Below are 17,119 nucleotides of genomic sequence, written 5' to 3' on the forward strand. Positions count from 1 at the left end.
TGTATTTATATGTGAAATGAATGACATCAATGATACGAAGTATTGGAAGAATTCAGAATATTTTATTATTGTAAGGTACTCACTATCTGTGAAGTGATACAGTGTTACTTGTAAGTGGACTTGGATTAGTTGTCAATGTTGATTGGAAACTAGAGCAAGCACTAAAAAAAGTTGAAAAAGAAGTGTAACTGATACGGTAAGAAACAAGAGAAAATATAATCTTATAAAAAGCTCAATTTAAACCACAAAAAGCAGGAAGAGAGTGGAGTACAAAATTTGGAACAAAGAACGAGGGTAACAAATAGAAGTTTATAACAAAGGACTTCCCTGGTGGCACAGTGGTTAAGAATCCGCCTGCTAATACAGGGGACATGGGTTTGATTCCTGGTCTAGTAAGATCCCACATGCTGTGGAGCAACTAAGCCCGTGCACAGCAACGAAGACCCAACGCAGCTAAAAATAAATAAATAAATAAGAATTTTAAAAAAAGAAATAACAAATATGGTAAATATTAATCCAACTGCATCAATAATCACTTTGATGGGAATGGTCTAAATGCACTAATTAAAAGACTTTCAGGGTGGATCAAAAAGCAAGACCAAACTATATGTTGTCTACAGAAACTGCAATAATATATCTGTACTGTTTTCAGGTTCTACATTTGTAGTAATTTGTTGCAGGGATAATAAGAAATGAATAGAGGGATAGGCATGCGAAGAAATGAAATAACTGAGAAAGACAAAGTTAGAGCAAGTTGGGGAGTGCTCACTTTGTGAAGGTTGTGTGTGTGTGAGGTGGTGGCATCAGTGTGGTTAAACTAAACTGTTTTATCTGTTGTGGCTTCATTGTTTAACAGTATTCATTAGCTGTCATTGGGCAAAGGTATAATTTTATATTGATGTTTCATCATAAAATTATTCAGGTGTGACTGAGTTAGACTACTGGGGGCAAATGTTAGTTGGTGATCCATTTAGCTAATTGGAAAGTATTCAAGTCTTTGTGGTTTACCGAAACACACCCTTGACCTGATTATAAAGATTCTGTAAATGGAGGCATGGGAAGGACACAGCCTCATTACAGCTTATTGCATGAACTTATTCCCAGTAAATATTTACAGAGTGTATGAAATTGTATAAATATGAAGTCATATTCCAAGAATAATATGAGAGTTGGGAGTTAAATAAGCTTTTACATCTCATCATTTTGGCATGCAAATGACTATAATGTCGTACATTCTCAAGGAGTAGAAATCAATCTGAAGGTTTATTGAGATAAAATATAAAGCAGCTGCATAAAATGTCTGACTCTGTCAGGTAAACTAAAAGATCAAATTGAGTGGTTGTCAGACCTGGGGAGGGTAGTGGAATGTGACTACCCTCAGAATATCCGTCTTCTTTCTTCCCAGTCATGGTTCTGTACGGACTGTTTTGCTCATAGCCAATCATAATACAACTAAACGCACACACACACTTCCAATGGATAGCTTCACGCTACATGCATTTGAATGACAAGTATATAATATATCCAGCTATGCACTGAATCATTTTATGTCTGAATGACTCTATAGTAAAATGGCCATTTAGAACAGTAGATCTGAGAGCATCTCAAATGATTTTTTTTTTTTTTTTTTTGCCACGTTGCGCGCCTTGCAGAATCTTAATATCCCGATCAGGGATCAAACCCGCGTCCCCTGCAGTGTTAGCGCTGAGTCCTAACCACTGGAGCACCAGGGAATTCCCTTAAATGACATTTTAATCCTTTGGCAGCTGAGATTCACGAAGTCTAAAATTATGTCTTTTTGCTGCAGTTAACGAGCAAAGCCCTGCCTTTCTTGAGGCGGGATGACCAGCTCACAGCATCCTTCCTGGATCCTCGTGGGACAGGTTCTAGTTGGTCAAGAATGAGAATACCCTTTGCTGCGGCCTCTAGGGCTCTAGTAACTATATTACCCAGAAGAAATTGCGGCAGGTTGAGCCAGTGATAGTTCAGGATAATAGCGTTTCCGGGAAAATTCCTCGGCTCGGGGCGGGACTTCTGGCCTCTTCCTAGTGACAACCATTTTAATCTTCCGGGTCTGTTTTGGCTCTGGGGCGCTGGGTCGGGACCAGGGTGACGGGGTGAGAAAACGCGACAGGAGGCGCTGTCCCCGCGGCACAGAGGCGGGTCTGAAGTTTGGGGACGCCGCCCGGGGTGCCCCGCGCAGGCCCGGGAGAGGGTCCGATGTGCCCGCCTCCCGCCTGTCCCCGCCCCTCTCCGTCCACAGAGTCCGATGGCGGCGCCGGCGCTGAGGGACCCGCCTCAGGTAAACGCTCGTCCTCCGGGCCCTCACCGCCCTCAGCCCATCAGACACTAAAGCCCCGAGTGCGGGGCGCCTTGCTCACGTGCCTGCAGGCCAGGCCGCGGTGTCCAGGACGGTGAGGCGGTCGTGGGTGGGGCTCTGTTTCCAACAGACAGGGTGATGGCGCGTGGGAGAGGGTGCCAGGTGGAGGGACCGGCAGGTGCAAAGGCTTGGAGGTCGGACTGAGGCGGGAGGATTCGGGAAACCTAGGATGAGCCTTCCGCTTGCAGGGAACAGAGCGTGTGGTAGAGTGACGCCTGGTTCGGCAGAGAGGTTGTTCCTTTTTCTGAGGGACCTGGAGGCCACGGAGGGTAGTGGATAGAAGAGGGACATATTATGTGTTAGGGTTTTAAAAGTTATCACGGACTTACCTGGTGGTCCAGTGGTTAAGACTGTGCGCTTCCAATGCAGGGGCGTTGGTTTGATTCCTGGTCGGGGCACGAAGATCCCACATGCTGTGGGGCAAGGCCAAAAGAAAAAGGAAAAATAAATAAATAAAATGAAAAAAAATGTTATCAAGAGGCTGCCCAGAGGGGGAACAGACTGGAATGTGGTTGATGAAGACACTGAGGCAAAGAGAAGTAGAGCCTTTGTCCAAGGTCAGAGATCTGGTAAGAGTCAGCTCTAAGATTGAAACACAGGCGTTAGTAAGTTAACCCCAGGTCCAGGTTCCAGGGCCAGGTGTGGATACAGGGGAGTCCTGCTCACATGGAGCCCAGCCATGGTTGCTTTCCTCTTCCCACAGGTTCCGAAGGTTAAAAAAGCACTTAGGGGGACGGTGGGAGGGAGACACAAGAGGGAGGAGATACGGGGATATATGTATATGTATATGTGATTCACTTTGTTATAAAGCAGAAACTAACACCATTGTAAAGCAGTTATACTCCAATAAAGATGTTTTTTAAAAAAAAGCACCTAAGGATCCTACACAAGGCAGGAGAGGGTGTCCCAGTCCCTCACTGGTATTGACACCACCCGTAGGTTATCTGGGTATTGTGTCTTGAGACTCTTCCCTAGATACAGTCTCAGCTCTTGGATATGGGGACCCAGAGGATATCCCCAAGCCCTGGGTCCTGAGTGCAGGACAAGGGTAACATACAGGAGTTCCCATTCCTGACAACCAGTATAAAATGGTATGCAAGGTTATCCCAGGAACAGATACCAGCATGTGCAAGTACTTGGAGGTGTGACTGAGCTGGAAACAGGGTACAGCAGGTCTTCATTCTTTTAGTTAAGAACAGAGAGCAGGGGCTTCCCTGGTGGCGCAGTGGTTAAGGATCCGCCTGCCAGTGCAGGGGACGTGGGTTCAAGCCCTGGTCCGGGAAGATCCCACATGCCCAACTAAGCCCAGGTGACAAAACTACTGAGCCTGCACTCTACAGCCTGCGTGCCACAACTACTGAAGCCTGCGCGCCTAGAGCCCGTGCTCTGCAACAAGGGAAGCCACTGCAATGAGAAGCCCAGGCACCACAACGGAGAGTAGCCTCCACTCGCTGCAACGAGAGAAAGCCCAAGCCCAGCAACAAAGACCCAACGCAGCCAAAAATAAATAAATAAATAAATTTAATTTTTAAAAAAAGAACAAAGAGCAGGGGATCAGTAATCAGGCCTGTAATCTGGCTAAGAACTTCGACATCATTTATGGAGGTAATGAGAGGTATGGATAAGAGGAAGTAAGTGGTATTAACCAGGTTTTAGTAGGCTCCATCTGGCTGGAGAGAAAAGACTGGAGTTAAGGAGAGCGGCAGGGAGCCCAGGAAGAGGTTACTGCTGTAATCCAGACCAGTGGTGAAGCTCCAGAGTTTTGGCCATGAAGGTGGGAGACAAGTTTGGATTCTAGGTACATTTATTTATTTATTTATTTATTTTTGGCTGTTTTGGGTCTTCATTGTTGCACGCGGGCTTTCTCTAGTTGTGGCAAGCGGGGGCTACTCTTCTTTGAGGTGCATGGGCTTCTCATTGCAGTGGCTTCTCTTGTTGCGGAGAACGGGCTCTAGGCGCTCGGGCTTCAGTAGTTGCAGAGCGCGGGCTCAGTAGTTTTGGTGCACGGGGTCAATAGACGTGGCTCGCGGGCTTTAGAGCGCAGATTCAGTATTTGTGGCACATGGGCTTAGTCGCTCTTCCCCGACCTGGGATCAAATCCATGTCCCCTGCATTGGCAGGCAGATTCTTAACCACTGCGCCACCAGGGAAGCCCCTCTAGGTACATTTTTAAAGAAGAGCCAAGTAGATTTTTAGATGTTGTTAGGTAAGGTAGTGGTTAGAGATGACTCCAAGAGTTTTAGTCCTAGGAGCTGAAGGGATGGATCCTTCATCAAATCGGATGTGGCAGTTGTCAGTAGGTTTATTTTTCTTGGGAATATCAGAAGTTTTGTTTTGGTCCTGATAAGGGTCTGAGATGTTTTAGAGAACAGTGAGTGGAGGCATCAAATGGGCAGCTGGACGCACATTTCTGAAATTTGGAGAGGGGATCAGGATGGAGACTTTCAAAAGTGGTGGCTATTGTAAGGACCAGAGTGAGGGTGTGGATGACATTTCGAAAGTGGAATGCAGGTTAGAGTGGTAATGCTATCAGCGGGTCAGAAGGACTAGGGTGCATGCCGAGGAGTGGTTCTCTTGCTTAGCACCTGGTTGAGGTTCCTGATTATAACAAACACAGGTGAGAGAGAGAATGGCTCTGGATGGTCTGGGAGAGAAGATGATCTGGCAGGTGGTCAAGGCTTCCATGGGATGAATGGGTGCAAAATACGTGGTTTGGGAGGCAGAGAAATAATTGAGACAACTTGACACTGAGGCCAGGGCTCCTGCTAATTCACTACTGTCCAGATTCTCCAGAATTGTGTAGTAAGCCTTTTTGGGTTCTAGAGTGTTTTAGTCTTGCTGGTGGATAAGATCCAGAGTAAATGGTGTCATTTGTGAAAGTCGTTATGCCTGGCAGGGAGATTATAAGGGCTGGGGTTGTGAGGAAGTTTGAGTAGAGAGAGGAGGGTTGTGACTGTTGAGGGGACAGGCAATCAGACAGTGCATCACAGAAGTAGAAGAATGTCATGGGTGTCTGTAATTCACATGTGGTTCTGAGTGGCTAATATTGAAGCAAGGATCAGAAGCAGGTGGAGAGCCCTTCAAAGCACCATGAGGGGCTTTCCCTGGTATTGGGCTTCATCAGAGGTCTGGGATTGTACTGAATAGTTTTTGAGTGTCAAGCAGTCTCTGGAAGGAAACTATGGGCCAGGTATATGGTTAAGTCCAGGGAGATACCTGTATTGTAGAGCAGGAAGGTAGGCAGAACTGTGGGAGTGTCAACCTGGAGAATGATAATGTTAGAGAGTGAGAGTCTACAGAATAATGTGCACATACATAGGTAATGTGAGTTTATGGCCCCACAGCCCTGGTATTGGGGACTTAATGGTGAAGCATGAGCCCAGGTTTGACTGTGTCTTGTACGTACAGTCTGGGAGACCTCAGGGGAATTGATTGGCAGGAGAGATGGGGCTCTGCTCGCCAGTCCCAGAGCTTACGTGGCATCTGTATGTCCCCCTGTCTGTTATTGCTGAGGGCTGAACACAGTGATTAATGGGACCTGAGGAGAGAGTGAGCGGAGTGGCACCAGGTTCTGGTATCTCCTCTGTGGTGGGGAGCTTGGGAAGAGGATGATAGTGGGGTAGATTGTGTGGTGATGGACTGTGGGTTCTCAGAGTGTTCATTGTTTCATCTGTCCCCATGTTGACAGGACAGTATGACCTTTGAGGACATTGCCCTGTACCTCTCGTGGGAGGAATGGAGGCTCCTTGATGAGGTTCAGGGCACTTGTACCACGATGTGATGCTGGAAAACTTTGCACTCATATCCCCACTGGGTAAGACTCTCAGCCTTCCCAGTGACCTGGAGTGAGCTCTGTATTCTGGCTCAACCCCTTTTCTGCGGGGGTGCTCTGTCCTTGTGACATGTGGACCTCAGGCACTGCTTGTTTCCCCAGCTTTCTGGGTAGTTGCTGTGGTAGGTATGCCTGGGTTGTTTGCACTCCATTCTTCTCTCCCCTGCAACCCCAATATTTGCTGTACCGGATCCTCACTGGGAAGAATTTGAGGTCTGTAGTCCTGCAGTGCGTTTAATGATCTGTACCATCTTGTAACTGAAGGTTTGTGCATTTCGAGCAACAACTTCCCATTTCTCCCATCCCACAGCCCCTGGCCTTCTACTCTCTGTTTCTATGAATTCAACGTTTTTTGTTTGTTTTAAACTCTACATATAAGTGATATCATACATTATTTGGCGTAATGTCCGTCTGGTTCATCCATGTTGTCCCATATGGCAGGACTTCCTTTGTTTTTAAGGCTAAATAACATTCAAGGTGTGCATGTGTATGTGTGAGTATATCACACCTTGTTTATCCATTCCTACGTGGATGGACACTTAGGTTGTTTCCACGTCTTGTGTATTATTCATAATGCTGCTGTGAACATGAGAGTGCAGGTTATCTTTTCCCCATTGGATTTCATTTCTTGGCTATATTCCAAGCAGTGAGATTGCTGGATTGTATGATAGTTCTGTTTTGAATTTTTGAGGAACTTCCATACTATTTATTCATAACACCTGTACCAGATTATCTTGCCAACAAGTGTACAAGGGTTCCCTTATTTCTGTACCTTTTCCAACACTTGTCTCGTCTTCTTGATGATAGCCATCCTAACAGTTATGTAGTAATATCTCATTGTGGTTTGGATTTACATTTCCGTGATGATTAGTGAGGAAGAACAATTTTTCATATACTTGTTAGCCATTTGTATATCATCTTTGGAATAATGTCTAATCAGATCCTCTGCCCATATTTTAATCAGATTATTCTGTTTCTGCTGATTACTATGAGTATATTATGTGTTTAAAATATCATCCCTGGGGTCTTCCCTGGTGGCGCAGTGGTTAAGAATCTGCCTGCCAATGCAAGGGACACGGGTTCGATCCCTGGTCCGGGAAGATCCCACATGCCGCGAAGCAACTAAGCCCGTGCCCCACAACTACTGAGCCTGCACTCTAGAGGCCGCAAGCCACAACTACTGAGCCCACGTGCCACAACTCTGAATCCCATGCGCCTAGAGCCCGTGCTTCGCAATAAGAGAAGCCATGACAATGAGAAGCCCCGTGCACTGCAACTAGAGAAAGCCCGCACGCAGCAACAAAGACCCAACACAGTCCAAAAAATAAATAAAATAAATACATTAAAAAAAAAAAAGATTGCTTTGGCTCTTTGAGGTCATTTGTGGCTCCATATGAACTTTAGGATTCATTTTCTATTTCTGTGAAAAATCTCATTGTAATTTTGATAGGAATTGCATTGAATCTGTATATTGCATTTGGTGGTGTGGACATTGTAACATTATTAATTCTTCCAATACAAGGATATGGGATATCTTTTCATTTATTTGTGTCAGTTTGTTTTATCAGTGTCTTATAGTTTTCAGAGTCCAGAGCTTTTAATTCCTTGGTTAAATTTATTCATATGTATTTTATTGTTTTTGATTTTGTAAATATGATTGCTTTCCTGATTTCTTATTCTGATATTTCATTGTTTACAGAAACGCAACTGATTTTTGCATATTGATTTTGTATCCTGCAACTTTACTGAATTTGTTTAATAGTTGTAACAGTTTTCGGGGGGAGTCTTTAGGGTCCTCTATATATAAGATCATGCCTTCTGCAGCAGTTTTACTTCTTTTATGATTTTATTATTAATACTTTTTCTCTTGACCAAGTGTTCTGGGTAGGCCTTCCAGAACAATATTGAATAGAAATGAGGACAGTGGGCATCTTTGTCTTGTTCCTGGTTTTAGAGGAAAAGCTTTTAGGTTTTAAATTCTGATATGATGTTAGCATGGGCTTATTGTTTATGGGTTTATCATATTGAGTTATATTCCTTGTACACTTAATTTGTTCAGAATTTTTAATAGGAAAGTATGCTCAATTTTGTTAAGTGGTTTTTCTTCATTTATTGAGATGATCGTATGATTTTTATCCTTCATTCTCTTAATATGGTGTATCATGTTTATTGATTTGCATATGAGGAACTATCCTTGTTTCCTGTGGATAAGCCACACTTGATGATAATGTAAGATTCTTGAATATGATGTTGAGTTTAGTTTGCTAGTTTTCTGTTGGGAATTTTTTCCTTCTATGTTCATCAAGGATGTTGGCCTGTAATTTTTTTTTTTCTTATAGTTTCCATAACATGGTTTGGTATCAAGGTATATTTCTAGCCTTAGCCTGAGAAAATGAGTTTGGAAATGTTCTTTCAGCGTTTTGGAAGAGTTGAGGAAGGATTGACATTAATTCTTAAAATCACTGGAAGAAATCACCAGTGAATCTGTCTGGTCCTGCGCTTTTCTTTGTTGGGACAGTTTATTATTATTATTAACTAATTAATTTTTAAAAATTGAAGTATAGTTGATTTACAGTATTATATTTATGTCATGGTAAGACATAGTGATTCAGTATTTTTATAAATTGGGGAATTCCCTGATGGTCCAGTGGTTAGAACTCTGTGCTTCCACTGCAGGGAGATGGGTTCGATCCCTGGTCTGCAAACCAAGATCACATGTGCTGTGCAGCACAACCAAAAAAAAAATTTTTTTATACTCAATTTTAAGTCATTATAAAACAGTGGCTGTATTTCCCTGTGCTGTAAAATATATTCTTGTTGCTTAGCTTTTTGGGAGATTTTTAATTAATAATTCAGTTTCCTTAATTGTCACTGACCTACTCATATTTTTTTTCTTCATGATTTAATGTTGGTAATTTGTCTGTTTCAAAGAATTTATCCATTTCTTCTTGTTTATCCAGTTTGTTGGCATTTCATTGTTCATTGTTTATGATATTTGTATATCTGTAGTATCAGTTGTACTAACTCCTTCATTTTTGATTTCATTTATTTGAATCTTCTCTTTTCTAATTTAGTGTAGCTAAAGTTTTGTCAATTTTGGTTCTTTTCAAAAACCAGCTCTTAGCTTTGTTGATGTTCCTATTGTTGTTTTTAGTCTGTATTTTATTTATTTCTGGTCTGATCTTTGTTATTTCCTTCCTTCTAGATTTGAGCTTAGTTGTTTTTTTCCTAGTTCCTTGTGGTGTAAAGTTACGTTGTTTATTTGAGTCTTTTTCCTTAATGTAGGCATTTATTGCTATCAGCTTTACTTTTAGAAATTCTTTTGCTACATCTCATGGCATGTTTTGATTCCATTTTACTTCATCTCAAGATAATTTTATTTTTCCTTCTGATTTTTTTTCTTGAACACATTTGTTGTTCAGGAATGTGTTACTTAATGTCCATATATTTTTGAACTTTCCAGCGTTCACAAATATATTATTATGTTGTTGATTTTTAGTTTCCAACTCTTATGGCTGAATAAGAGTCTTGATATGATTTCAGTCTTCCTAAAGGTGTGAAGACTTGTTGTGACCTAACATGTGATCTCTCTTAGAGAGTGTTCTGTGTCCACTTGAGAAGAATGTATTGTGCTGTAGTTGAATGGAATGTTCTGTGTATGTTTGTTAGATTGAGGTGGTCTAAAGTTCCATTCAATATTTGGTCAATGTTTGAGCTAAAGTGTCATTAAATATTTCCTTATTGATTTTCTATTTGGTTAATCTACCCATTCTCAAAAGATGGGTATTGGAGTCTGCTAACATTATTTCATTGTTGTCTTTTCTACCTACCAGTTTCTTTTGTTTTTTCCTTAATATTTATTTATTTATTTACTTTTGGCTGTGCCGGGTCTTCGTTGCAGCACACAGGACCTTCGTTGTGGCACATGGGATCTTTTAGTTGCTGCATGCGGACTTCCTAGTTGCAGCATGCGGGCTCTTAGTTGCGGCGTGCATGCAGGATCTAGGTCCCCAACCAGGGGTGGAACCAAGGCCTCTTGCATTGGGAGTGTAGAGTCTTACCCAGTGGACCACCAGGGAAGTCCATCTTCCAGTTTCTTAATATTTGCCTTAACAGATTTAAGTGCTCTGATGTTAGATTCATATTGTTTATGTTCTGTTCTCTTGATGAGTCAACACCTTTATCATTATTTAATGACTTTCTTTGTCTCTTGTGATAGGTTTTGAGTTAAAGTTTATTTTTCTGGCCTAAATGTAGGCTATTTATAAGTATAAGCTACTGTTTTTTCGTTTCCATTTGTATTGAGTTTTTTTCAGTTCCTTCTCTTTCAGCCTATTTGTGTCCTTAAAGCTGAAGTAAGTCTTTTGAAGGCTTTATCCTCAGCCACTGTGTGTCTTTTGAATGGAGATAATTTTGTAAGGACTTCGTAATTGCAATCTTGTTAATTTTTGTATGGTTGATTTGTAGTTCCTTTGTTCCTTTTTTTCTTTCTCACTTTCTTCCTTTGTGATTTGATGGTTTTCGGTAGTGGTATGCTTTGATTCCTTTCTTTTCATCTTTGTGTATCTACTGTAGGTTATTGCTTTGTGTTTACTGTCTGGTTTGTGTAAAACATAACAGTATTTTAAGCTGATAACAATGTCAGTTCTATACAAAAAGTCCCCTTTTAGAATCTTCCTACAGTGTTGGTGGCAATGTAAGTTGGTATAGCCACTCTGGAAAATAGTATGGAGGTTCCTCAGAAAACTAAAACTAGAATTACCATTTGATCAAGCAATCCCACTCCTGGGCATATGTCCAGACAAAACTATAATTCAAAAAGATATACGCACCCAAATCTTCATAGCAGCACTACTCACAATAGCCAAGACATGGGAACGACCAAAATGTCCATCGACAGATGAATGGATAGAGAAGATGTGTGGTCCATATATACAATGGAATACTATTCACCCATAAAAAAGAATGAAATAATACCATTTGCAGCAACATGGATGCATCTAGAAATTATCATACTAAGTGAAATACATCAGAAAGAGAAAGACAAATACCATATGATATCACTTATATGTGGAATCTAGAATATGACACAAATGAGCCTATCTATTAAACAGCAACAGAATTACAGACATAGAGAACAGACTAGTGGTTGCTAAGAGGGATGGTTTGGGGAAGGAATTGAGTGGGAGGTTAGTGGGTATAAGCTTTTATATATAAGATGGATAAACAAGGTCTTACTGTATAGCACAGAGAATTATATTCAGTATCCTATGATAAACCAGAATGGTAAAGAATATTTTAAAAAAAGAATGTATATATATGTATAACTGAATCATTTTGCTGTACAACAATAATTAACACAACATTGTAAATCAACTATACTTCAATAAAGATAAAAAAAAAAAGGGAAAAAAGTCCCATTTTAGTATCTCACCCCTGTTGCATTTATATTTTTGATGTGACAGTTTATATGTTTTTATACTTGTAGTCATAAGAAGTAATTGTTGGTGTAGTAATTTTTAATACTTTTGTCTTTTATCCCTTATACTAGAATTAAATGATTACCACACCACCATATTACAGTGTTAGCATATTCTGAATTTGAGTATATACTTACCTTTACCACTGTGCTTCGTATTTTCATATATTTTCCTGTTGCTAATTAGTGTCTTTTCCTTTCAGGTTGAAAACCTCCATTTAGCATTTCTGGTAAGGCAGGTTGAATGGTGATGAACTCTCTCAGCTTTTGTTTATGTAGGAGAGTTTTTATCACTCCTTCATTTCTGAAGGACAGCTTTGCCAGATAAAGTATTCCTTAGTTGGTAGTTTTTTTTCCTTCTGCATTTTGAATTTAATGTCCCACTCTCTCCTGGTCTGCATGGGTTCTGCTAAGAAATGTGCTTATAGCCTTACAGGGGTTCTCTTGTATGTGATGAATTTCTTTTCTTTTGCTGCTTTCAAAATTCTTTGTCTTTGACTTTTCAGACTTTCATTTCACTGTCTCAGTGAAGATCTTGTTGGATTGAATCTGGATGGGGACCTATGCGCATCATGTACCTGCATATCCTCACCTCTCTCTCTTGATTTCGTTGATTGTTTCCACCATTTTTTATTTAAATAAGCTTTTTGCTCCTTTCTCCATTACTTCTCCTTGTGGCACTTCTACAATGTGAATATTATTTCCATTGATGGCATCCCATAATTTATATAGGCTTTCTTCAGTCTTTTATCCCTCTAGCTGGATGATTTGAAATCACCTGATTCAAGGTCACAGATTTTTCTCCTGCTTGATCACGTTGGCTGGTCTCTGTTGTATTTTTCATTTCATTCATTGTGTTCTTCAGCTCCAAAATTTAATTCCTTTTTTTTTTTTTTTGTATCTTGGAACTTCTTGTTTTTTGTTTTTTGGCCACACCATGTGGCATGCAGCATCTTAGTTCCTTGACTGGGGATGGAACCCATGCCCCCTGCAGTGGGAGTGTGAAGCCCTAACCACTGGACTGCCAGGGAACTCCCATTCTTGGAACCTGTTGATTTGTATGTGTATTTTTTTCCTACTTTGATTGAGTTTCTGTTTGTGTTCTCCTGGAGCTGGCTGAGCTTCCTTAAAACATTTATTTTGAAATCTTTGTCCAATTGTTTATAGATATGCATTTCTTTGGGTTTACTTGCTGGAAACTTACGCTCCTTTGGTGATGTCTTGTTTCCTTCAAATTCCATGTTTCTTAGAGCCTTTTGTTCATGTTTCTGCATTTGATGGATCAGTCACATCATCCGGATTTTCAGACTGGTTTTGGTAGGGAAAGACATTAACTTGGGTTGGATACAAGGTCACTGGCTAGGTGGGGTGTGGCAGTTTGGGCTGTCAGAAGGGACCAACCATGTAATGGCTCTGCAGCTCTGTCAGCTGAGGTCAGGGGCACCAAAGATTATAGGGATTCTCAGTAGCCAAGGCTGCAAGGTGGACTCACAGGTACCTTGCCCTGGTGAACCTGGAGGGTGTGACATCGGTACTGTGTTCAGATCATACCAGGAATGTTTCTCATTTACCCAGTATTTTTTTGGTTGTAGCCTGCGACACAGCCCATGTCTACTTTCCCTTCCCTACTGTTAATGCTGTGCTGACTTGTCAGTTTTACTCCACTGTGATATCTACTCTGACTTCCAGCCCAGGGATAAGCACCATGTCTCTGGACTTCAAATCTCAGCCATTTCTCTCATACCTCCTCTTCTCTTGCTCTGCAACTTTGGTCTGCATGTGCTATGAGGTGTCCATACATCCTTAAATTGGCCTTGAACAGCAGCTATTCTACTGCAGTTGCTTTCTCCTGGGTTTGGACATATGCTTCTACACAGTGTCACCTCACCAGCAGAATAGGTCCTGCAGGAATCCTCTGGCATATGAACAAGTTCTAGAATATGCCTCTCTACTTGGTGCTGTACCCTATCCTAATGTCCTTCCCCTAGTGAAGTGTACCATTCTTTTGCCTTAGAGGCACAGTCATGCCCAGTAGCTGCTTCCCCAGTGGAATTACAAATCTCCTTTCTGGAAAAGCATCCTGTAGACTCATTCCTAGATATGACACATTACCTTTATGATGATGTTGCTCCCTCTTTATAAAGTCAACATGTTTATTTGCATGTATTTCACCACCATTTATTTGTATTCAGGTTGCTAATGTGGAGCAGAGGCACCCTTTTTACGAAGTGTTTCTATAAGCATGTCACAGGCCAGGACTCCTAAGGCACCTTCGTTTTCCCAGAAGAACCACTCCAGTGAGACGTGTAGTCTAGTCTTGAGAAGTATTTTTCACTTGGCTGAGCATGAAGAAACACAACACAGCCAGAAAGTGTTCGGGTGTAGAATATGTTTGAAACGATTTCATTTTAGTGCAAACCTCCCAAAACACCAGAAGCAGCACATGGAAGAGAAATCCTTCAGTAACGCTGCAGTCAGGGCCTTGTTTGTGAAGAGCTGCAAATGCCATGTGTCAAGGAAGCCCTTTACCTGTGAGGAAGTTGGGAAAGACTTTCTGGCCACCTTGGGACATCTCCAGCCACAGACCACTCACACCAGGGAGAAGCCAAATGAGATTGCCCAGCGTGAGGCAACTTTACAAAGCAGAGAAAGTCATTACAGCCGGAGAGAATGCAAGAAAGCCTTCAGCCCGAAACATGCAATTGTTCAGGACCAGGGTGTCCACCCTGGAAGACATTGTTTTGTGTGCAGTGAATGTGGGAAGACATTCAGGTACAAATCCTCATTTGTTGTGCACCAGAGAGTGCATACTGGAGAAAGGCTTCATGTGTGTGGTGAGTCTGGCAAATCTTTTAGGCGAACCTCAACCCTCAATCTACATCGAAGAATTCATACTGGATCAAGGAAGTACAAGTGCAGCAAATGTGGAAAATCCTTTAACTAAAACTTTGTCCTTATTTATCCCTGGAGAAGACACATTGGAGAAAATTGTTACTTGTGCAGTGAGTGTGTGCAGTTTCCTAGCTGTAGATCCATCATAGTTCGAGAACGGACAGTTCACACTGGAGAAAGGCGTTATGAGTGTACTCAATGTGGGATATCTTTTAGACGAAAATTTTACCTCATTGTACACTGGAGAGTTCACACAGGAGGAAGGCCTTTTGAGTGCAGTGAGTGTTGGAAATCCTTTAGTCATCAATCTTACCTCACTCAACACTGGAAGGTTCATAGTGGAAAAAGACCTTATGAATGCAGTGAATGTGGAAAATCTTATACTTCTCACCCTGGCCTCTATTATCATTAGATCACACAGGAGAAAGGCCTTATAAGTGTAGGGAGTGTGGGAAATCTTTTACCAGTAGGAGGAACCTTCGTTATCATCAGGGAGTTCATACTGAGTGCAGTGAATGTGGGAAATCTTTTCCATCTAGGTCCGGCCTCTGTTATTATCAGAGAGTTCACACAGGATCGAGGCCATATGAGTGTAGTGTGTGTGGGAAGTCTTTTTCCAAGAGCTCTGTGATTACTGAACATCAGAGAGTTCACACTGGAGATAGGCCTTATCAGCGCCGTGAATGTGGGAAGTCTTTTTTCTCTGGTTCCAACATCAATAATCATCAGAGAGTTCACACAGTAGAAAGGCCTTATGAGTGCAGTGAATGTGGGAAATGTTTTCCCTGTAATTCCGTCCTTCATGAACATCAGAGAATTCACACAAGCAACAGGCCTTATGAGCGCACAGAATGTGGGCAGTCCTTTAGAGCAAATTCTTCTCTCCTTGAATACTGTAGAGGTCACACTGGAGAGAAGCCTTATAAATGCAGTGAATGTGGAAAATCTTTTTCATCTAGGTCTGGTTTCCGTTATCATCAGAGAGTTCACACAGGATCGGGGCCATATGAGGGTAGTGAATGTGGGAAATCTTTTCCCCAGAGCTCTGCACTCCTTCAACATCCATGTTCACAGAGGTGAAAGGCCTTAAATGTGTGGTGAATGTGGGAAATCCTTTACCACTAGTTCCACCCTTTGTTATCTTCAAAGAGTTCACAAGCAAAGCCTTATTCGTGCAGGGAATTTGAGAAACTCTTTCCTAAATAATTCACCTTATTATACATGGTAGAATTTGCACTGGAGAAAGGCCTTGAATGTGCAAGGAAATGTGTAATTTTCTTGTTCAGGGTAACGACCCTGGAAGAAACTGAGGAGCCACCCATCTGAATTCAATCTCATACATCCAGTTATCCACAGGGGGAGATACCCCTTAAGTTTCAGTTATGTGGGAAGCATTTGTGGCTATACTGCACTTTGTAACCTGTCCAGAGATTTTCCCAGATTTATGTCACTGTCCGTTTCTGTGGCTATTTTACCTGTATCGCCTGGCAGGTCCACACGGTGTGCATCAGTCACCAGCCCAGTGTGCTCAGGAAAACTGACCTCTGTTCTTCCAAGTGTTGGAGCAAACTAGGAGTAGGTCAGTCCCTTCGGGGTTGGTGTTCCCCTCTCCCTGACTACGTGTACAAAAGCCTGAAGGAATGTTGGCCCAGAGAATATCATAAGAATTCAGCTGACCATGTGCAGAGAAGGACAACCCTTTTCAGGGACGTGTTCTCACATGATCAGTTTTTCCAGCTAGCAAGTCACCAACCCAAACTGTGTGCCACACATTGTTTTGGTTTGTATAATACGGGTGCCTTAATGTTTAAGACCTGTTTTGTTTTGGGAGTTCTTTGTACTGCAGGAGGTTTTTTATAAGGAGATTTGGGCTCCACCTGCATGGGCCTCAGGGAGGATAGTACGATGGCAAAAAGTGGCTTGCCGTTTTTGGCCAAATTTGCATTGGTGCCAGTGAAGTCGTAGGAGAGAGGGCAGGGCTTTTTGGTCCTCATTTGAAGCCTGGATGCTATGAGTTTTAGGAGACTCATACATCACCCTGAAGAGGAGTAAGATGTGACAACCTCAAGTTCTTGGAGCAGCATGAATTTTTTCCCCTGTTCACAGCGGGTATCACAGGAGGTGTCAGCACTGTTGAGAGGCATCTCCTCCCGTGGTCTTGCAAATAGCATGTGCCCTGATGTCCACAATTCCATGGGTGACAGTCACTGGTTGTAAGACTATAGGGGCCAGGGGAAACTGAAACTGCTACAGAAACTGGGTTAGTAGGGAGCAGAGGAGACAGCAGCCAGCTCATTGGAATGTGCCTCTTCTAAAAGTGCATCCACAGATGTCTTTGTGATAATGACCGATGTGCAGGATCAGCGTGTACACAAATCTCAGGACCTCCAGGCAGGTTTATGTTGTGTAGCTGAGGTCATTGTCAGAAGAGATAATTGGAACGTTCTGTGGAATTTTGTAGCTGACCTGAAGTGTTCGCCTTAAGGCCATTGTTGCACAGGCAGGAAAAGGTAGAGAAAAGTAGTCCAGGGATGTG

General features: G+C 42.1%; 1 pseudogene; it reads left to right on the plus strand.

The window, feature by feature from the left end:
- Positions 1–1,841: 1,841 nt before the first annotated feature.
- LOC137752530 (zinc finger protein 256-like) lies at positions 1,842–15,811 on the plus strand (annotated as a pseudogene).
- Positions 15,812–17,119: the final 1,308 nt, after the last annotated feature.

This window comes from Eschrichtius robustus, chromosome 19 (assembly GCF_028021215.1).
Source record: "Eschrichtius robustus isolate mEscRob2 chromosome 19, mEscRob2.pri, whole genome shotgun sequence".
Taxonomy (NCBI): Eukaryota; Metazoa; Chordata; class Mammalia; order Artiodactyla; family Eschrichtiidae; genus Eschrichtius; species Eschrichtius robustus.